General features: G+C 47.5%; 1 pseudogene; it reads right to left on the reverse strand.

Annotated features, from left to right (window-relative positions):
- Positions 1 to 2,484: 2,484 nt before the first annotated feature.
- Positions 2,485 to 2,602, reverse strand: LOC141206970 (U2 spliceosomal RNA; annotated as a pseudogene).
- Positions 2,603 to 22,884: the final 20,282 nt, after the last annotated feature.

Below are 22,884 nucleotides of genomic sequence, written 5' to 3' on the forward strand. Positions count from 1 at the left end.
GTTACCTTTTAATGGCTAACGGAAAAGATGGTATCAACCACTGAGGACTCTCAAATCTAAATACTCTTCTATCTACTGGCTAATACGCTACAAAGATAGATGTTTTTCCTGTATCAATTTATTCAGTGGAATCCTGCTGTTTGTACAGATGAGTCCAGTGGGCGGTCCTACTAGTGATTGACAGCTATCTTTGCCTGCATGGTCATACAGGGAACTGTCAATCACTTAGTAGGACCGCCCACTGGACTAGTGTACATACGGCAGGACTTTTCACTGCATAAAATGCCAGTTTTGCTGACTCTCTTCCCACAGATATGTCTATCAGTCTGATCAACTTCTCTGCTCTACAACACCCCCCTACAGATCTTATACCATTTCAGCATGACAGGTTCCTTTAATCACCTGCAGATGACATAAGTAGCCATGTTCTGTGTGGCTTACGGAGGGGCTTGATTGCTTGTCAGCTTCAAACAGGTTTCATTTCTTCTGATTCGTTGTAGCCGAGTTCTAAACTGTATTAAGAAATTCATTTCTCTGTTTATTTCTATTAGATGTCGGGGAAGCTTGGAACAAATGTGGAAAGTGTTCTTCAAGAAGTTGTCAGGAGGCTTCCACCGTGAGTACGGACTAATGCGGCTCTATCCATCTTCTCTTTATTAAAGGGAACCTGTCACCTTGGAAAATGCTATGTACCTGCAGGTATAGGGTTAATCTGCAGATAAATATTGTTACAATGCTGCCCGGCCGCCTTATTGATAGTGTAGGTACCGGGAGAAAATTAACTTCTTTCCTCCCTGCAGCCGCCGGCCTTCACTCATCGTTGTGCACGGAGCGGCTACAGTCTTGGATCACAGCACCGCTCGCTATATCAGGGGCGACGGCTGTAAACCCGGCCCGGATTTTGATTGACAGCTTGCTCTGCACAGATGCGCTGCAGAACCACTTAGAATCTGAGTGAAGGAGTAGTATGTTCACAGATAGAGAATATGGCTCATCCACGTGCAGATCTGCTCCACGTCCGATTACATATTTGTGGGAGAAACCCTAGTGGCAGCCTCATATTTCTGACATGGATCCTCTAGCACTATTTGTGAAACTGCGGCTCCCAGCATAACTTGATGAGAGACCGTCAGTCTGCTGGGACCTGTAGTTTCACTACAGCAGGAGTGTCACAAGCTGCGGACCTCTGCTCACCAGCACTGGTCGGCATTTTCAGCACGTGAACATACGCTATGCTTTCTGGAGACACAAGGGTGTAGATCATTTTATCAAACCCTTGACTGTAAGTTTGAACCCTAAGTGGATTATATTGTTCCCACAGTTTCAGTTTTGGACCATTTAAGGGGAATTTAAAGGGTTCTGGCCACTGATTTTCCTTAAAGGGGATCAGTATCCCTGTATGTCTTTGTATATACTTGATAAAGACCTATAACAGGTCGAAACGTTATGTGATGGCGGAATAAACTTTGTCTTTTTGGAATTCATCACTCTGGACTGAACGCGGTTTACTTACCTTTATCCCCTTTAACAGGATGTCTTATTTTTGTGTTTTAGTCCCAAGATTGAAAAGGGCAGCCCTCTTAAAGCCCTGCTGTTTGACTCAGCGTTTGATCACTACAGAGGCGTCGTAGCAGCATCGCCCTGTGTGGAGGTGACGTGTGTAAAGGCAATAAATCGTGTCTGCCCACTCTGGCAAGTGCTATGAAGTCAATGAGGTTGGCTTGGCATACTGACCCCAGAGGAAGTGGCAGCCGAAAAACGAAGTTTTTTTTAATAATTTTATTAGCCTTTCCCTCTGTCTTCACCAATCAGCCCTCTGTATTGATGATCAGATCAAAGATGTAGACAGGGATTGTCTCACGCTGCATCTCCTTCCTGATTGTATCACTGAGAAGACAGAAGCTGCCCCATCCCATTCTCCAAGAAATGCAGAACCCAATGCATCTGCTGTCCGTGATCCGCTTATTGTCAGAGGACATCATTAGGGACTGCATTTTCTCATTGCTTAAGAAATTGTTGGGGGATCCTGCTAATTGCTGAATAATAAAACTGCAGCACCACTCCATTTAAAGCAGTGTTTCCCAAACTCCAGTCCTCATGGCCCCCAACAGGTCAGGTTTTCAGGATTTCCTCAGTATCACACATGTGATGAAAGTATCATCAAGGAATCCGGAATTCTCTCACCTGTGCAATACTATGGAAATCCTGAAGACATGACCTGTGGGGGGCCGTGAGGACTGAAGTTTGGGAAACACTGATTTTAAAGGGACTGTCAGCACAGAATGACTGTTGAAACCAAGTACAAGCGCTCCGTGGATCACGGCGTGGGCCAATCCTTTATATACACCTTCCCACCTGCTTGTTTTACCTCTGTCTCCTTCCTTCTCTGGTTCTATGAAGCCAGAGCTGTCAATCAAAGAAGAGGAGGGTGTGGATAGAGGGAAAACAAGCAGCCGGGAAGATAGATAGATAGACAGATAGATAGATAGATAGATAGATAGATAGATAACATTGCAATGCAATATATTGGTAAAAGCTGAGCACATATACTAAATGAGAACAGATACTACACTTGATGTTAGCCAAAAGGCCGAGAAGCGATAACCTGAATTGGTTTTGGCCTATGACTGCACCCTGGCTTCAAGAATGCACCCATTGCAGGGATAGGGACAAAGACTCCCCTTAGGAGGACATGTTGTTCATCAATAGACATCTTAAAACCAACAACTTTACTGCTTGTTGCAGCTGCAGCCCACACATGCATTTTTAATCTGCATGAGTCTGCCTATTTTCAAACATTCTCCCCTCCCCCCCAATGTCCCATGCACCTGCAGACAAGGGGATGGGGAGAGGATAACTAATTAGTGAACAAACAAGCAGCGGTCCACCTTCTTCCTAGTCTACAGGCTCCCTGCAGACTGTAGCTGACTGCAGCAGCACAGCCAGATAAAGGCCAGGAGCCCATTATGACACGTGCAATGATGTTCCATTCTTGCATTATTCCATTGTTCCATTGTCCCATTCTCTTGCATTATTCCATTGTTCCATTCACTCATTACATCTATTGCAAGCAATCTATCTGCCTGGGTGAAAACCAATAGGATGCTCTGATTGACACACATAGGTAGCACTTTAAAACAACATCTCAGACCAAACTTTTTTTTATCTTTTTTTCATCCATAGATAGAAAATTAAAGAAGTCAGTGCTCCACCAGAGGGAGCCAGCATTTCACTAAAGAAATCGCAACGGCCCCACATTTTTTTTAAATGCGTGGTACTCAGCAACACCCAACTGATGGGACAGTTGAATTAAAAGAGTAGCAGCTGATAACAAGGCCACTGATTAGGTATATGGCGTATGTGCAAAGGTGTAGCAAAGGACAAATGCATTATTGCAGCTTATCTCAGAAAGGAAGGGATAGAAAGATAGATAGATTGGATGGATGGATGGATGGATGGATGGATGGATGGAGGGGCATATACACCTACCCAGGATGGATGGATGGATGGAGGGGCATATACACCTACCCAGGATGGATGGATGAATGGAAAAGCATATACATCTACCCAGGATGGATGGATGCAGGGGCATAAACACCTACCCAGGATGCATGGATGGACGCATGGGGCTGAAGGGGGGTCAGGCTGGACACATGGGGACATGGATGGACGCATGGGGCTGAAGGGGGTCAGGCTGGACACGTGGGGACATGGATGGACGCATGGAGCTGAAGGGGGGGCAGGCTGGACATGTGGGGACATGGATGGACGCATGGGACTGAAGGGGGGGCAGACTGGACATGTGGGGACCTGGATGGATGCATGGGGCTGAAGGGGGGGCAGGCTGGACACGTGGGTACCTGGATGGATGCATGGGGCTGAAGGGGGGGCAGGCTGGACACGTGGCGACCTGGATGGACGCATGAGGCTGAAGGGGGGGCAGGCTGGACACGTAGGGACCTGGATGGACGCATGGGGCTGAAGCGGGGCAGGCTGGACATGTGGGGACCTGGATGGACGCATGGGGCTGAAGCGGGGCAGGCTGGACATGTGGGGACCTGGATGGACGCATGGGGCTGAAGGGGGGGCAGACTGGACACGTGGGACCTGGATGGACGCATGGGGCTGAAGGGGGGGCAGGCTGGACACGTGGGGACCTGGATGGACGCATGGAGGTGATGGGGGGCAAGCTGGACACGTGGGGACCTGGATGGACGCATGGAGGTGAAGGGGGGCAAGCTGGACACGTGGGGACCTGGATAGATATATGGGGTGGGGTGGGATGCATATATGGGGGGGCTAGGATGGATATATATAAATCAAAACTGTTATATATATATGATATAGATATAGATATATATAGATATATGGGACAGAATGGATATATGAAGGGGGGCAGGCTGGACACATGGAGGCCAGGATGGATATATAGGAGGGGCATGGGTTGCAAAGGATGCTCACCAGAGGGATATATTCCTGAAAAGGAGTCAATCATAATCAGTGTCCCGGGATTACGGCTACAAAAATGAATTAAAGGGTTATTCCCATCTTCATAGATATTGTAAAAACCTGCACTTTTGCAATTCACTGCTTCTTGACATTTGCAGCCGTTCTTGAGATATTAAGACTTTTCTTTTGTTTACAGATCGTTGCCTAGGAGACCGACCACCGCTGCTGTCTCGATAGTAACCACTGTGCTAAAGTTGGCTGGGATTGGGAGTAAACAGCGCGCTCCAGCAAACCTGGCCTAGATTACTGATATATCCATTATTTGATGCATCTACCTTAAAAGCCTTGATTTGCTCGGTGATGGCAGAACACATGAGAACTATGCGGCTTTCCTTCTTTTCCTCGTCCACCGAATCCTTATCTTCAGACAGTGTCCGGTGTTGAGACGCCTTTTTCTTCTCCTCTTCTAACGTCTTCTGCTTCTGCTGAAACAGTTTCATCATCTTGTAGACCTCTCGGAAGAATTCGTCCACCTCGGCTTCCATGCTTTCTCCGTTCAGGTCAAGGAAAGCGCCGTCGATCCACCTGGAAGCGTGAGATTTTTTAAGACATATTTTGATAAATTTCATGTTTTTAGCTCATCTATTACTGTTTATTCTGCTTTTTTTCTCTTCTACATCTATGGCTATGGTTGTCCCATAAATAATGTTTAATCACCTATCCACAAGGTTGTTGATAAATGTCTGATCACTGGGAGTCTGACTGCTGCAGCCCCCAGCAGTTTTGAAAGCGGTGGTCCTAGATACAGCTTTGTGAATGAAGCATGTGTGCATCTATGGGAGTGATGGCTATGCATGCGCATGACTGCTCCCATAGACATGAATGGAGCACTGGCTATGCATGCGCACGATCACTCCATTCACACAGCAGACTTTGGAACCTCTGTCCTCAGGATTACTGGAGGACCCTGTGGTTAGAGCACCCCTACCGATCATACATTTATCTCCTATTTTGCAGAAGGGATTGTCCGGCCTTGGGGTACAAGTCTACAGTCTATGTAACTGCAGACTTTTAAATTCTCAAATTGCACGCACTGCGAGGATTTTCCGGTGCCGGGAAGGGGCTGTTATGTGACCACAAGTATGTGATTTGTATACTTCAGACCACATTCCGACTAGACGTGTCTGGCTCCACTCAATGTGCTTGCATTGAGCAAGGCCGGATATGTCTAGTTGGGATGTGACCGTATATATGCAAATCACATACTTGCTGTCACACGCCTGTGCTCCCGATGCTGGAGAATCCTTATAACGCGCACAGTACACATGCTGTGAGGATTCACATGACTGCAGTCACATGGAGTGACTGCAGACTTGTGCCCCGAGGCCGGACAGCCCTTTAATAACACATAATCCCCTTGTAATATATGCAAGACTTTTGGCGCTTGGTTATTTCCAGGACCGAAGAACAGTGATGGGGACAGAACGATTGGTTATTAGATATACTTTGTCCCTATAAGGTTACAAGGGGCGAAGTGCTGTAGATAAAGATGATTTTTGCTGCCATAAATGATTCGTTCCCGACGAATTAGTGTTTTGCTTGTTCATCGGGTGATTACAGGCACATTTACACGGGCTGATAATTGGGAATGATCATCAGCTTGTTTAAATGCGCCATTTACTCTCCACTTCAGATCACGTCTGGTGTTAATAAATAACGGCATGCCAAGAGTTAACTCAGAATTCCCCAATGGGGTGCACATACTTTTTTCAGTTTTTTGCCATTTGTAAATCAGTGCAAAAAGTTTCTGGTAAGGTTCGATGTTGACTTTTGAAGAATCCAGCTGAGGGTATGTTGTAAGGTCCCATTTATACAGTGCTTCTTCTTTGTTAATATAAGCCACCGCCTCCTCTGCGTCTGCTATTCGCTTCTGTACAGTCCTCACATCTGTCACTTACTGAAACCAGGCACAATAAACACAGATAAGTAAAGGGTTAACCGGACTGCCTCCGTTAAAGAAAATGAGTTAGACATTCACAAGTTACAGTATGAGACTGACTTCTCACCGGTGAACTTTACTTCTCATTTGCAGAATACAGACTCCTATATGCTCCACTTTATAGACAGCTGATGTCAGAGGTGTAACTTTCAGGCCTTTCAGGTCTATTGGACACAAATTGTTTCAGGCCTATTGGACGCAACGCGTTTCAGGCCTACTGGACGCAATGCGTTTCAGGCCTATTGGACGCAACGCATTTCAGGCCTATTGGACGCAATGCATTTCAGGCCTATTGGACGCAATGCATTTCAGGACTATTGGACGCAATGCATTTCAGGCCTATTGGACGCAACGATTTTCAGGCCTATTGGACGCAACGATTTTTAGGCCTATTGGACGCAACGCGTTTCAGGCCTATTGGAACAACTCGTTTCAGGCCTATTGGACGCAACGCGTTTCAGGCCTATTGGACGCAACGTGTTTCAGGCCTATTGGACGCAATGCGTTTCAGGCCTATTGGACGCAACTCGTTTCAGGCCTATTGGACGCAATGCGTTTCAGGCCTAGTGGACGCTTTCATACGCCAGTGCTCAGGTGTGACGACTGCCTCTGACCTGCCTTTGTTTGACTGCACTTCAGGTTAAGCACTAGGGACTGCCTCTATAAAGACTGTTCTGGCTGATAATGGTGGTCAGTCGGGTTTATGTTTTTTTCATAGTTTTTTTTTGCATAGCAAAAATAATGCTGCCGTCAAGGGCGTAACTACAGTGCGTGCAGGGATTGCAGTCGCATCTGGAGCTAAGGGGGGCTCAAAAGGTCTCTTTGACTCATATGAGAAGATCACTACTATTAAAGACCTGCAATAGTTGGGGTCCCTAATGGAGATTTTGCATTGAAGCTTCAGGTTACACTATTGGCTGTAGTCTCAATATTCTTGATTCTTGCCTTTAAAAAGGGATAGAACCCCCCCAAAAGAAACAACATAAAAAAAGCCTAATGCAACTCCAAACCGGAGTTAGGGAGCATTTTATAACTACTTCCCAGGAACGCTCGTTTAAGGATAATTGTGCAGTATAAATAGGCTGCCAATCACCGACGAATGGCCAAACACTTGATCGTCGGGTGAAATGATCTTTTGTATTGCACAAAAAAATTATCGTTCACGACAACCATGATGCGTTTTGGGTAAAAAGGATCTGTACAAATATGAAAAGAGTCTTAAAGTAATGAAAATAAGAAGAGGGAAAACTATAACACAGCCTGTGACTATCATACCTGCTGCATCATATCCAGCTCAGAGTACTCTGCAAATTCTTCCATCCGACGCAAAAGTTTTTCCAGTTCCAGCATAAGCTTCTCTCTTTTCCCCAGCAGCTCGCCCTCTCCTTTACACTTGCCGTTTTCAATCAGCTTTTAGAAAGGAACAGTTATCAAAAAACGCTCCCAGAGCGCCCCCTGTTTAATTACCTGGACACTGCAGGGGGCTGCTGCTTCATTGGGGCTGGCACCCGAGACCCCATTTTCATCAAACACTGGGTTGATATTTTTTGGCCACAGTAACACTGTTGAGTTCAGGATGATATCTTCAGGTACAAATAAATGAACATCTAGAAGATAACTCATCCTCCGCTGACACTCCTAAAATTAAAAAAATGAAACTCACTCTGTATTAATGTATCTAGCATCTACAATCACAGGGGTTGCACCAATTATATTTTTTCCAAAAACTTAGGTTATAAAATTATACTGATGCTCCACAACTACAGTTCCCTCCATCAGTTTGTGTTCTTCCTGCTCTATGTGGACATGTGATTTCTGTAGCCAATCACTGGCTGGAGCAGGTTACCACCGTAGTCACTGATAGGCTGCAGCAATCACATGATCATGTTGGGGATCTCATCACTGAAACCTGGAGGGGGACTGGTAAGTATAGCTAGTATGACATGACCTATATATGGAAAAATACATATTAACCAGGACACAAGAAATATCGGAATAATCCTATATATTATGTTTTACACTAATTATACCCAGGGACGTAAGTACAGCAATTCGGGACTTTAGCTCTAACAGGCTTTTATTCTTCGCCTGCTCCACAAGCGCAATCTCCTCTATTACATCTTCATTAGTTTCAGGAGTCTTTAACGCTTGTTCCTTGATTTTCTCAAATTCCATGAAGATCCTAAGCGAAGCAAAGATTATTACATACAGGTGCATCTCACTAAATTAGAATATCATCAAAAAGTTACTTTATTTCAGTTTTCAGTACAAAAATTGAAACTCATATATTATATAGAGTCATTACACACAGAGGGATCTATTTCAAGTGTTTATTTCTGTTAATGTTGATGATTATGGCTTACAGCCGATGAAAACACAACAGTCATTATCTCAGTAAATTAGAATACTTTATAACAACAGATTGAAAAATGTTTTTAAAATCTGAAATGTCCTACTGAAATGTATGTTCAGTAAATGCCCTCAATACTTGGTCGGGGCTCCTTTTGCATCAATTACTGCATCAATGCGGCAATGTGTCATGGAGGCGATCAGCCTGTGGCACTGCTGAGGTGTTATGGAAGCCCAGGTGGCTTTGATAGCTGCCTTCAGCTCGTCTGCATTGTTGTGTCTGGGGTCTCTCATCTTCCTCTTGACAATACCCCATAGATTCTCTATAATAGATTCTCTATGGGGTTAAGGTCAGGCGAGTTTACTGGCCAATCAAGCACAGTGATACTGTTGTTTGTAAACCAGGTATTGGTACTTTTGGCCGTGTGGACAGGTGCCAAGTCCTGCTGGAGAATGACATTTCCATCTCCAAAAAGCTTGTCAGCAGAGGGAAGCATGAAGTGCTGTAAAATGTCCTGGTAGACGGCTGCGCTGACTTTGGTCTTGATAAAACACAGTGGACCTACACCAGCAGATGACATGGCTCCCCAAACCATCACTGATTGTGGAAACTTCACACAAGACCTCAAGCAGCTTGGATTGTGGCCTCTCCACTCTTCCTCCAGACTCTGGGACCTTGATTTCCAAATGAAAATTGGAACTCTGGGACCTTGTGGAGTGTGTCAATGACTGCCTTCTGGACATCTGTCAAGTCAGCAGTCTTCCCAATGATTGTGGAGCCTACTGAAACAGACTAAGGGACCTTTTTAAAAGCTTAGGAAGCCTTTGCAGGTGTATTTGTTAATTATTTTAATTTACTGAGATAATGACTTTTGTGTTTCCATTGGCTGTAAGCCATAATCAACAACATTAACAGAAATAAACACGTGAAATATATCACTCTGTTTGTAATGACTCTATATAATATATGAATTTAAATTTTTGTACTGAAGAAATGAAAAAAATTAACTTTTTGATGATATTCTAATTTAGTGAGATGCACCTGTATATTATATACTGGAATGTGATGATATTTTATGGTATCATAAGTAAAGTAATGTGAGATTCTTAACTTTTACTGTAGCATCAGCATCTATAACTCACTGTATGAAATCATAGCAGAAGTAGCACTTGACCTCGACCCCAAGGGCCCCTGAATGGCACATGGCAGGTAGAGGCCCATTACAGATTATTTTTTTCTATTGTGAAACCTCCTTGAATCCAGGATTTTACTCACTCTTCATTCTCCAATCTGTGATTTGTCACCAGTCTATCTAGTAATATATTTGCAAAACTTTTTGCTTTGTCAGCCAGGCCTTGCTTTAAGTCATCGTAGTCGAGGTGTACCATGGTGAAGTAAGCGCGGGTGGGCAGTCCCATGATATCTCTGGCCAGGGTGTGAAATTCTTCTATAAACTGGAATACAAATATAAATCAGTCTCGTTTACCCTTGAGATTTCTGATTTGACCCTCAATTATTATCGGACACGTTGCACCCCTCGCTCTGTAGGACTTAGGACAGTATTGATTCTAATGGGAATGGTAAGAAAATGATTCCTGCAACTTAGTCCTTGTTGCTGCGTCCACCCGACTACAGCTGTGATCAGCTTATTGTCAAGGGACCCTTCAAACGAACCAAAGGGGGTCCCCGTAAAGTGAACCTGTCAGGTCCTTCAGGCATGCCAAATTCCTGCATTGACATCCACGGTATATATCTGGCAACAATGTTTCTACCTTAAAAGACTAAACTTTTTATGTGCCGGCTGTCATATGCAAATTGGGCATGTGAAATTAAGTATTATACACCTGTCTTGGGTATCCGAGCTCTGCTTCCTTCACTTCGGTCTGCTGCCCCGTGTTGTGCTCCACGTCAGGTTTTACAGGTTGTCCTGTGTAGCTCAGTGACATAATCTCCTAAATCCTATTTATGGACCATTAGGACACACACCTGGGTCTTAGGATTGAGTTTTTAGACTTTTGTTTGGTGTGCTCCACCTTCTGCGTTAACTTTCTTCCATTCCTACTGGGTTACGCTACATCCATCCTGCAGCTCCCAAGATTCCTGAGTGCCAATTCCTTGCTGCTCATGTGCCTTCCTGCTTGCCACACCAACACCCGGGGTCCGTGTGCCCACCCAGACCCGAGGCTTAGAAGATCCACCTCGCCAGGTGAGACTAAGATGCCATGATTTGGGTGTGATCACAGCATCTGAGGTCGGATTTGTTTGTGGGAAGTGACGTCCCGCTGGACTAGTCGTAGATAACTTGCATATGATGAACGGCACATAAGCAGTCGATTTTTACTAGAAACATCAAAGCCAGTGTTGCTGTGCAGGGATGAGTCAATTTAATGACGGTTCGAGATAATATGCAAGAAGGTCCAATATGTAAAAAAAAAAAAACACATTATGATCACACATACAGTACAGACCAAAAGTTTGGACACACCTTCTCATTTAAAGATTTTTCTGTATTTTCATGACTATGAAAATTGTACATTCACATTGAAGGCATCAAAACTATGAATTACCACATGTGGAATTATATACTTAAAAAAAAGCGTGAAACAACTGAAAATATGTCTTATATTCTAGGTTCTTCAAAGTAGCCACCTTTTGCTTTGATGACTGCTTTGCACACAGTTTCTACTTTCTCCGCGGCTGAACCATCCACCAGCCAGCTGAAGCTTTCAACTATCAAATAATATAACACAGAATTTATAGTTGTATCTAGACTCATCTTAATAACGGGCGGAGAAAACTTTCAAAGAGGATTATACAGCTGATCGGACATGGATTTTTGAAAGCGAGTTCTCTGGCTTCATCAGGTCTAAGAAATCAATTTGATAATCTACATTTATATGGTGAAATCTAGAGACAGATCCTCTTTGAAGTGCTTGTTAGACCAATGATATATAGTATTTCTGCATGATAATGTCTGATAGATGAGGATCACACCTCTGGGAACCCCTAACACTGAGTTCAATGGCTTTTGGAAAGGTATCAGGATCAAAGCGTCCACAGGAATATCACGCTGCAAGCGCCGGCAGGAGATTTCTGATTGTGATTGTTCCATCCCTTTAATACTAGATTCACGTCCAGCTTCCCATATGTTCCATCGCTTTAATACTTACGATTCACGTCCAGCTTACTGTATGTACCATTCTTTTAATTATTCGCGGCCAGCTTACCATATGTACCATCCCTTTAATGACTCACGTCCAGCTTACCCTATGTACCATCCCTGTAATGACTCATGTCCAGCTTACCGTATGTACCATGCCTTTAATGATTCGCAGCCAGCTTACCGTATGTACCATCCCTTTAAAGACTCACGTCCTGCTTACTGTATGTATCATCCCTATAATGATTCACGTCCAGCTTACCGTATGTACCATCCCTTTAATGACTCACATCCTGCTTACTGTATGTACCATCCCTATAATGATTCACGTCCAGCTTACAGTATGTACCATCCCTTTAATGACTCACGTCAAGCTTACCGTATGTACCATCCCTTTAATGATTCACGTCCAGCTTACCATATGTACCATCCCTTTAATGATTCACGTCCAGCTTACCGTATGTATCATCCTTTTAATGATTCACGTCCCGCTTACCGTAGGTTTGGAAATGCCTGAATGGCTGGTGTAGATTGTGGCTGACGGCCTCCTTCAGCTTCAGCGCGGCAGAATCAAAGATGTAATCAGGGAGTTTGGCCTCGATGATCTGAACCGTGTTACTACCAGAAAGCCACGGCTGCACCGTCTGAATATTCTGGACAAAGAAGAACGTTCTATAAAGTGACATGAATACTGCAGAAGTCTCTAATATAAACCCCCTGAACATCCACCTATTTTGATATAAATAAATCAAAAACTCCATACAAAGCTCCATATCCTCAGCATAGACATGGAATAAAAGCTGCCATGCTGTGTATCCTCAGTGGCCACTAAAGGGAGCTTAAAGGGCATCTGTCACCCCAAAAATTCAGATTTAACCACTTATACATTTAAAGCGCACCTGTCAGCAGGATTGAGCTCAGTAAAACACATAGATTGTCAGGTGGGTGCCACTACACTGATTAAAATGATAACTTAGTTGATTAAATCCGTCCTGTGGTTCTTGTGTAACCTTTACTTTCAGTTTGGAGATAATGATACGCTCGTGCTCCGGGGCGGCCTGTGGGGGGCGCTCTATCTGGTGCTCTGCTTATATATTCATCTGTATGCTCTTATGACAGCTCACTGTGCCTTCACTGACCTGCCTCCTCTTTTACATAATGCATCTAGTAGTGCGGGGCTAGGTAAAATAGGAGGCAGGTCAGTGGACGATCAGTGAGCTGTCATAAGAGCATATGTAGCACCCTGAGGATTCGGCTGCTACAGGGGTATTGCACCTCAGCCAGAGGTGTGGTATTCCACTCCCGGGTAAGGATGGAGTGTGGAACTGAGCTCAGTTAGCTGCATGCACTACACACATCCCATTTCCGAGGAACAGACCGATGGTACTCCCACTAGAGAAATGTGCAGGTACGACAGTGTCTGTTCCTGGCTGGAGTGGGAGGGGGGTGGAACATCCCAGTAGTGTAGGGGCAGATAGGGGGAGCAGCCTGGGTAAAGCTAGGAGCTCATTGGGTGCTGGTCACCTGAGCTCACACATAGAGGGAGTATATAAGGTGGGCACCATCTTAGATCAGGGTCTTTGTAGAGGAAGAGAGCAGAGGAGAAGAGCAGCTCCAAGGCCAAGAGAGAGAGAGGAGAAAGAAAGACCCAGAGGGGGAGAAAGAAGGAACTCCAAGAGCCCAAATTAGACCAGAGGGTGAAGAGTTGGCAACAGGGTACCGGATCCCAAGCTGGCAGAGGCTACAGCACACCTTAGCCAGGAACCGGAGGTCGTGGGCAGGATCGATCTGCCACGATCACCCACTAAATCCACCCGGAAGGCAGACCAGGAATAGGGTCAGGGAACCCAGAAACAAGGGTTTACCACCAAGAGGCCCGAGGGAGCCGGACATAGGTGGATCCCTGGTGGGGAAGGCCAGAGAAGAGGACAGGACAGAAAGGGAGCTCAGGACCACGCTCCAGAATCACCTGGGGGTTGGCCGAGTCCAGGACCTGGTGGACGCAGCACGGCTCGGGTGGTCACTCAAGGCCGGAGTGACCAGAACAACAGCAGTAAGTAAACAAACCCTGAACTGCACAGCCCGACTCTGAGTCTCATTTCCATCCCCGCTGCACCACCACAACCCCCATCCTCTGCGACTGACCCCCTGAGGCTATACCCCTCCCGTTGGGGGTTATACTACCTAAGCTGCACACACATCACCAGCCTCAGTGGACCCTGCTGCAGCGGCGGCCGTATTGACCGCAATTCAACGGGTGGCGTAGTCGACACAAAAGAACATCTAGTAACATCATAAGGACTGCCACACACTGAGCTTGACACCCTGGGCACGGACCGGGTCACAGCCACTCGGAGACTACAACCCCCATCTGATCCGGCTCCGGGTATCCCTAACAGCACTGGCCCAGGGGGCGCGTCAACTTTGGCGTAGTCGGCAGGATAACGTGCCCGCAACAACCGGGTACTGCGTGCCTGAAGAAAAGTTCATCGTTACCTTAAAAAGAAGTCTCCTGCCGGTTCCGGAGGGTCCCCGCCATCGGGCCCCATCACAGGTCGTTTCCCGCCGGTTGTCCGCCATTTGCAGCTTTTTCCCGCCATCCATGGAGTTTCCCGCCACTCCAGGCAGCACCGACCCAGTGGTCAGGAGCCTGTTGCAGGTCGCCACTCCAGAAGGCCTGCTGGAGATCCTAGCACAGCTCCCCAGAGACCGGGAGTGTGCACAGACCGCGCTGGAGGGCCTCGCACGGAGGGTGGCCCGGGTGCAACGAGAGACGTTGGCGGAGTGGAGCCGAGAGATGGCCCAGCAGACCGAGACTCGTCAGCGGAGCACGCCACCCGAGACGAGGAGACAGACCGCCTCTGAGGATGGCGCAGGAGGACTGAAGGCCGGAGACGACGCCGAGAAGGGAGCCGAACGAATGGAGGCAGGTAAAGGGGACGTCACTACCCCGAGCCGGGAAACCGCGTGCCTGCCCCAGCTCCCCGTCGCAGAGCCCGAAGTACCCCCTGCCGTGCCCATCGCTGCAACGTCACCGCCGCAGACTAGGCCTCAAACGGAAGCCGCGACCCCTGTGACGTCACACGCCTCGACCCCGAGCGTGGCCAAGCAGGAAGTACCATCGGCCTGGTCGCAAGGCCTAGTACCCCCGGGCGCCGCAATACCAACAGCGCCCCCTACCTCCGCGGAGCCCCCGGCCTGGTCGCAGGGCCAAGTAACACAGGGCGCCGCCGTTCTTACGGTGCCCTTTACTTTCAAGGTGCCCCAGGCCTGGTCGCAAGGCCTGGTTAACCCGGGCGCCGCTACCACCACGGCGCCCATAACACCTAAAGTACCGCACCTGGGTGAGGACCTGTTCGCCCAGCATACGTGCCCGGATGGGCAGCCCTTCGTATGGCCCCAGGAATACATCCAGCTGGAGCTGCAAAAAGCAAGGGCCATGTGCGAACCCCTGATCCCAGCTCCGAAGCCCGTAAAGAGGACCTCGCCCCCGCTGGAGGAGGCACAGTTCGAGTGGGACCCCACCGGAGAAGACCTCATGGGGTTCACTCAGGAGACTCGGGCGGCCGCAGCGGAACGTGCAGAGTGCTGCCGCCAGCAGCTCGAGGTCTTTGAGAGGGAGCGGAGAGAGAGGCGGGTCCGGGAACAACAAGCCCAAATAAGGAGCGCGGAGCAGAAGAGCCGGACCAGGAGAAACCCCCGTGCAGCGCATGGTCCCCGTACCATCGGGACTGTGATAAAGTTCAATCTGCAGCATGGGTGGGGTTTCATCAGGGATCACCGCACCCCAGGCGACGTCTTCGTGACCAGGAGAGACGTTGAGTCCCACCTACCGGAGGGACACAGAGGTCGTGACCTGTATTTAGGGGACGAGGTCACCTTCACCCGGCACAAGTGTGCCAAAGGACCCTACGCCCTCCATGTGCATCGCCTGACGGAGGAGGAGCTGCGGTGTGAGGAGGAGCAAGAGGATCCGGACGGGTCTGAAACTGAAACTGTCCACAAAGAAAGAGCAGGAGGACGCCGTCGTTGAGTACGGTAGTGAAGAGACTGTATAAAGTTGCCCGTCGGGGTACCAAGAACTGTTACTTATTTAAAATATGTTCCCCGTTGGGACCAGCCAAGAGTGAACTGTTAACCCCGTGTGTCCCTATTCCCACTGACCGAGGACTGAGAGCGGTCAATCCTCCCTAATACCTGGCCGAGGACTGAGAGCGGCCATATCCCCTTGTATATAGTTGCGCTTCCTAAAGCGCCCCCTACCGGTTTTATAGGAAACTGTTTTCTTAAAGAGACTGTAGCACTTTACCCGGTCACAAGTTGCACCGTGACCGGAGGAACCAGAAACAAGAATGTTTATATGAAAAGTTTATTGCTGCTGATGATGTTTTATATGTTTTATATGTTTATGTTTTATGAAAAAAAAAAAAAAAATGTATGTTTGTGGATGTTTATATCTTACAGCCCGAGGACGTGCTGTGATTTACCAGGGGGGAATGTAGCACCCTGAGGATTCGGCTGCTACAGGGGTATTGCACTTCAGCCAGAGGTGTGGTATTCCACTCCCGGGTAAGGATGGAGTGTGGAACTGAGCTCAGTTAGCTGCATGCACTACACACATCCCATTTCCGAGGAACAGACCGATGGTACTCCCACTAGAGAAATGTGCAGGTACGACAGTGTCTGTTCCTGGCTGGAGTGGGAGGGGGGTGGAACATCCCAGTAGTGTAGGGGCAGATAGGGGGAGCAGCCTGGGTAAAGCTAGGAGCTCATTGGGTGCTGGTCACCTGAGCTCACACATAGAGGGAGTATATAAGGTGGGCACCATCTTAGATCAGGGTCTTTGTAGAGGAAGAGAGCAGAGGAGAAGAGCAGCTCCAAGGCCAAGAGAGAGAGAGGAGAAAGAAAGACCCAGAGGGGGAGAAAGAAGGAACTCCAAGAGCCCAAATTAGACCAGAGGGTGAAGAGTTGGCAACAGGGTACCGGATCCCAAGCTGGCAGAGGCTACAGCACACCTTAGCCAGGAACCGGAGGTCGTGGGCAGGATCGATCTGCCACGATCACCCACTAAATCCACCCGGAAGGCAGACCAGGAATAGGGTCAGGGAACCCAGAAACAAGGGTTTACCACCAAGAGGCCCGAGGGAGCCGGACATAGGTGGATCCCTGGTGGGGAAGGCCAGAGAAGAGGACAGGACAGAAAGGGAGCTCAGGACCACGCTCCAGAATCACCTGGGGGTTGGCCGAGTCCAGGACCTGGTGGACGCAGCACGGCTCGGGTGGTCACTCAAGGCCGGAGTGACCAGAACAACTGCAGTAAGTAAACAAACCCTGAACTGCACAGCCCGACTCTGAGTCTCATTTCCATCCCCGCTGCACCACCACAACCCCCATCCTCTGCGACTGACCCCCTGAGGCTATACCCCTCCCGTTGGGGGTTATACTACCTAAGCTGCACACACATCACCAGCCTCAGTGGACCCTGCTGCAGCGGCGGCCGTATTGACCGCAATTCAACGGGTGGCGTAGTCGACACAAAAGAACATCTAGTAACATCATAAGGACTGCCACACACTGAGCTTGACACCCTGGGCGCGGACCGGGTCACAGCCACTCGGAAACTACAACCCCCATCTGATCCGGCTCCGGGTATCCCTAACAGCACTGGCCCAGGGGGCGCGTCACATACACATGAATATGTAAGCAGAGCACCAGATAGAGTGCCCCCACACGCCGCCCCGGAGCATAAGCGTATCATTATTTCCAAACTGAAAGTAAAGATTACACAAGAACCACAGGACGAATTTCATCAACTAAGGTATCATTTTACTCTGTGTAATGTCGCCCTCCTGACAGTGTATGTGGTTTACTGAGCACACTCCTGCTGACAGGTGCACTTTAATAGGGGACTGGAGTGGAGAGCCATCCCTTCATGGGGGCCCACCGGAGGATTCTCCATTTCTCCTGTTGGCCAGTCCGAGCCTGTAAAAGTGTTTATGCTACCCAACTCTTCTACTTATAATTCTCATATATTTTTGCAATGTGTATTACAAAGTCAATATACTCGTTGTCCTATCCCTGCATGGGGGCCCACTGGAGGATACTGCTGCGGACGCTCATATACTAGGTGACAGCCAATAGCAATTGTAAATCAGCCAGTACTATATTTTTTTTTTGCTGTGATATTCCAAAATGGTGGCAGCAAATTTCCAATTTTTTTTACTGCAGTTTTTACCTGTGAGCCACACATGTACCTACTATAAAAAGTAAGTTGTCAGCATTGAAAAAAAAATCCTGATACCTGAAGGGTCTTGGAGATCCGAGTTAATATAAATAGTAAAACTTCTTCTACGTCCTGGAAGCTTGGATAGAAATCCATTTTCTCGTCATCAAATGTAAGTTGCATTTTGAAGATTGGTAAAAATTGCCCGTCTATCAGATCAAATAAACGGACAAAAGTTTCTACAGTTTTCTGCAGAAGGTCTCTCACCTGTGGGGGAAGAAATCAGCAAGTATATATTAGTGTTTATAAGGAGAAAAAATACATGACTACGAGAGTGGTGCAGAAAACAGGGAGACGGACTGGGCCATAAGAGAAGAAAGCTGAGTGACAACATTTACTGTGGGTGGGAAATCCTTAATCCCTTCAGGACCGGATCATTTTTTGTTTTGCATTTTTTCCTTTCCGTCTTCAAAAAGCCATACATTTTTCATTTTTCCATTGATATAGCTGCAAGAGGCTATGTAATGTGCTGTAGCTTAAACCCTTCCCAACATATGACATATTGTTATGCCATGTTCCTGTAGATGTGCAAAATTTGGACCTGGGCCCCCACCAGCATGTTGGTCAGATTTATGGGCCCTTATAGCATTCTAGATCCGATAATGATGTGCGTGTTCGCCCTTGCCTTGGATGTTTCCTGTAATAATCTCCCCCATCGTAGCTCTAGCCCCATCCTATAATAATGTCTCTCATTCTAGGCCCCTTCCTGGTATAATGTTCCCCTTCCTGCGCCCCTTCCTGTTATAATATCCCCTATCCTGGGCCTCTTCCTGTTATAATATCCACCTTCTGTGTATAATACCGCCCATCCTGAGCCCCTTTCAGCAATAACGTCCCAATCCTGGGCTCCTTCCTGGTATAATGTCCTTGGTCCAGGGCCTCTTACTGTAATAATGTCCCCCATCCTGGCCCCTTCCTGTAACAATGTCCCCTATCCTAGTATAATATCCCACATCCTATAACAATGTCTTCCATCCTGGTATCCTGTCCCCCATCCTAGGCCCCATTCTGGTATAATGACCTCCATCATTGTGCCCTTCCTGGTGTAATGTCCTTCATCCTGGCCCATGTCATGGTATAATGATCCCCATTGTGGTATAATGCTCCCTATCCTGGGCTGCTTCCTTGTACAATGCCCCCCATCCTGAACCCCTGCCTTGTATAATGCTCCCCATCCTTGGCCCCTTCCTTGTAAAATGCTCCCCATCATGCGCCCCTTCCTTGTATAATGCTCCCCATCATGTGCCCCTTCCTTGTATAGTGCTCCCCATCCTGCGCCCCTTCCTTGTGTAATGCTCCCCATCTTGCGCCCCTTCCTTGTGTAATGCTCCCCATCCTGCGCGCCTTCCTTGTGTAATGCATCTCATCCTAGGCTACTTCCTTGTATAATGCTCCCCATCTGGCACCCCTTCCTTGTGTAATGCTCCCCATCCTGCGCCCCTTTCTTGTATAATGCTCCCCATCATGCGCCCCTTCCTTGTATAATGCTCCCCATCCTGCGCCCCTTCCTTGTGTAATGCTCCCCATCCTGCGCCCCTTCCTTGTATAATGCTCTCCATCTTGCTCCCCTTCCTTGTGTAATGCTCCCTATCCTGCGCCCCTTCCTTGTATAATGCTCCTCATCCTAGGCTACTTCCTTGTATAATGCTCCCCATCTTGGGACCCTTCCTTGTCTAATTCTCCCCATCCTGGGACCCTTCCTTGTATAATGCTTCTCATCCTAGGCTACTTCCTTGTATAATGCTCCCCATCCTGGGACCCTTCCTTGTCTAATTCCCCCTATCCTGGGCACCTTCCTTGTATAATGCCTATGGGCCCTTGTAGCATTCTAGATCCGATAATGATGCGCGTGTTCGCCCTTGCCTTGGATGTTTCCTGTAATAATCTCCCCCATCGTAGCCCTAGCCCCATCCTATAATAATGTCTCTCATTCTAGGCCCCTTCCTGGTATAATGTTCCCCATCCTGCACCCCTTCCTGTTATAATATCCCCTATCCTGGGCCTCTTCCTGTTATAATATCCACCTTCTGTGTATAATACCGCCCATCCTGAGCCCCCTTTCAGCAATAACGTCCCAATCCTGGGCTCCTTCCTGGTATAATGTCCTTGGTCCAGGGCCTCTTACTGTAATAATGTCCCCCATCCTGGCCCCTTCCTGTAACAATGTCCCCTATCCTAGTATAATATCCCACATCCTATAACAATGTCTTCCATCCTGGTATCCTGTCCCCCATCCTAGGCCCCATTCTGGTATAATGACCTCCATCATTGTGCCCTTCCTGGTGTAATGTTCTTCATCCTGGCCCATGTCATGGTATAATGATCCCCATTCTGGTATAATGCTCCCTATCCTGGGCTGCTTCCTTGTACAATGCCCCCCATCCTGAACCCCTGCCTTGTATAATGCTCCCCATCCTTGGCCCCTTCCTTGTAAAATGCTCCCCATCATGCGCCCCTTCCTTGTATAATGCTCCCCATCATGCGCCCCTTCCTTGTATAGTGCTCCCCATCCTGCGCCCCTTCCTTGTGTAATGCTCCCCATCTTGCGCCCCTTCCTTGTATAATGCTCCCCATCTTGCGCCCCTTGCTTGTGTAATGCTCCCCATCCTGCGCGCCTTCCTTGTGTAATGCATCTCATCCTAGGCTACTTCCTTGTATAATGCTCCCCATCTGTCACCCCTGCCTTGTGCAATGCTCCCCATCCTGCGCCCCTTTCTTGTATAATGCTCCCCATCATGCGCCCCTTCCTTGTATAATGGTCCCCATCCTGCGCCCCTTCCTTGTGTAATGCTCCCCATCCTGCGCCCCTTCCTTGTATAATGCTCCTCATCCTAGGCTACTTCCTTGTATAATGCTCCCCATCTTGGGACCCTTCCTTGTCTAATTCTCCCCATCCTGGGACCCTTCCTTGTATAATGCTTCTCATCCTAGGCTACTTCCTTGTATAATGCTCCCCATCCTGGGACCCTTCCTTGTCTAATTCCCCCTATCCTGGGCACCTTCCTTGTATAATGCCTATGGGCCCTTGTAGCATTCTAGATCCGATAATGATGCGCGTGTTCGCCCTTGCCTTGGATGTTTCCTGTAATAATCTCCCCCATCGTAGCCCTAGCCCCATCCTATAATAATGTCTCTCATTCTAGGCCCCTTCCTGGTATAATGTTCCCCATCCTGCACCCCTTCCTGTTATAATATCCCCTATCCTGGGCCTCTTCCTGTTATAATATCCACCTTCTGTGTATAATACCCCCCATCCTGAGCCCCCTTTCAGCAATAACGTCCCAATCCTGGGCTTCTTCCTGGTATAATGTCCTTTGTCCTGGGCCTCTTACTGTAATAATGTCCCCCATCCTGGCCCCTTCCTGCAACAATGTCCCCCATCCTGGTATAATGTCCCACATCCTATAACAATGTCCCCCATCCTGGTACAATGTCCCTCATCCTATAACAATGTCTTCCATCCTGGTATCCTGTCCCCCATCCTAGGCCCCATTCTGGTATAATGACCTCCATCCTTTTGCCCTTCCTGGTGTAATGTCCTTCATCCTGGCCCATGTCATGATATAATGACCCCCATTCTGGTATAATGCTCCCTAGAATCATAGAATCATAGAATGGTAGAGTTGGAGGGGACCTCCTGGGTCATCTGGTCCAACCCCCTGCTCAAAGCAGGATTCACTAAATCATCTCAGACAGATTTCTGTCCAGCCTCTGTTTGAAGACGTCCATTGAAGGGGAACTCACCACCTCTCGTGGCAGCCTGTTCCACTCATTAATCACCCTAACTGTCAAAAAGTTTTTTCTAATATCTAATCTGTGTCTCCTCCCATTTAGTTTCATCCCATTGCTTCTAGTCTTTCCTTGTGCAAATGAGAATAAAGATGATCCTTCTACAATGTGACAGCCCTTGACATATTTGTAGACAGCTATTAAGTCTCCTCTCAGTCTTCTTTTTTGCAAGCTAAACATTCCCAAATCCTGCAACCGTTCCTCATAGGACATGGTTTGCAGACCAGTCACCATTCTGGTCGCTCTTCTCTGAACTTGCTCCAGTTTGTCTATGTCTTTTTTAAAATGTGGTGCCCAAAACTGTACACAGTATTCCAGATGAGGTCTGACCAAAGAGGAGTAAAGACCGATAATGACTTCACGTGATCTAGACTGTATGCTTCTGTTAATACATCCCAGAATTGTATTTGCCTTTTTTGCTGCTGCATCACACTGTTGACTCATGTTCAGTCTATGATCTATTAGTATACCTAAGTCTTTTTCACATGTACTGTTGCTTAGCTCTATTCCTCCCATTCTGTATATGCTTTTTTCATTTTTATTGCCCAGATGTAGTACTTTGCATTTTTCCCTGTTAAAAACCATTCTGTTGGTTGCTGCCCACTGCTCCAGTTTATTTAGGTCTTTTTGAATCTTCCCTCTCTCTTCTCTAGTATTAGCTATCCCTCCTAGCTTTGTGTCATCAGCAAATTTAATCAGTTTACCCTCAATTCCTTCATCGAAATCATTGATAAAGATGTTGAACAATACAGGTCCCAGGACGGAGCCCTGTGGTACCCCACTTGAGACATTCATCCAGCTGGATGTGAAGCCATTTACAACCACCCTTTGAGTCCGATCACTAAGCCAGTTAT

Source organism: Phyllobates terribilis, unplaced genomic scaffold (genome assembly GCF_046119375.1).
Source record: "Phyllobates terribilis strain yellow unplaced genomic scaffold, ASM4611937v1 Scaffold_154__1_contigs__length_4444370, whole genome shotgun sequence".
Taxonomy (NCBI): domain Eukaryota; kingdom Metazoa; phylum Chordata; class Amphibia; order Anura; family Dendrobatidae; genus Phyllobates; species Phyllobates terribilis.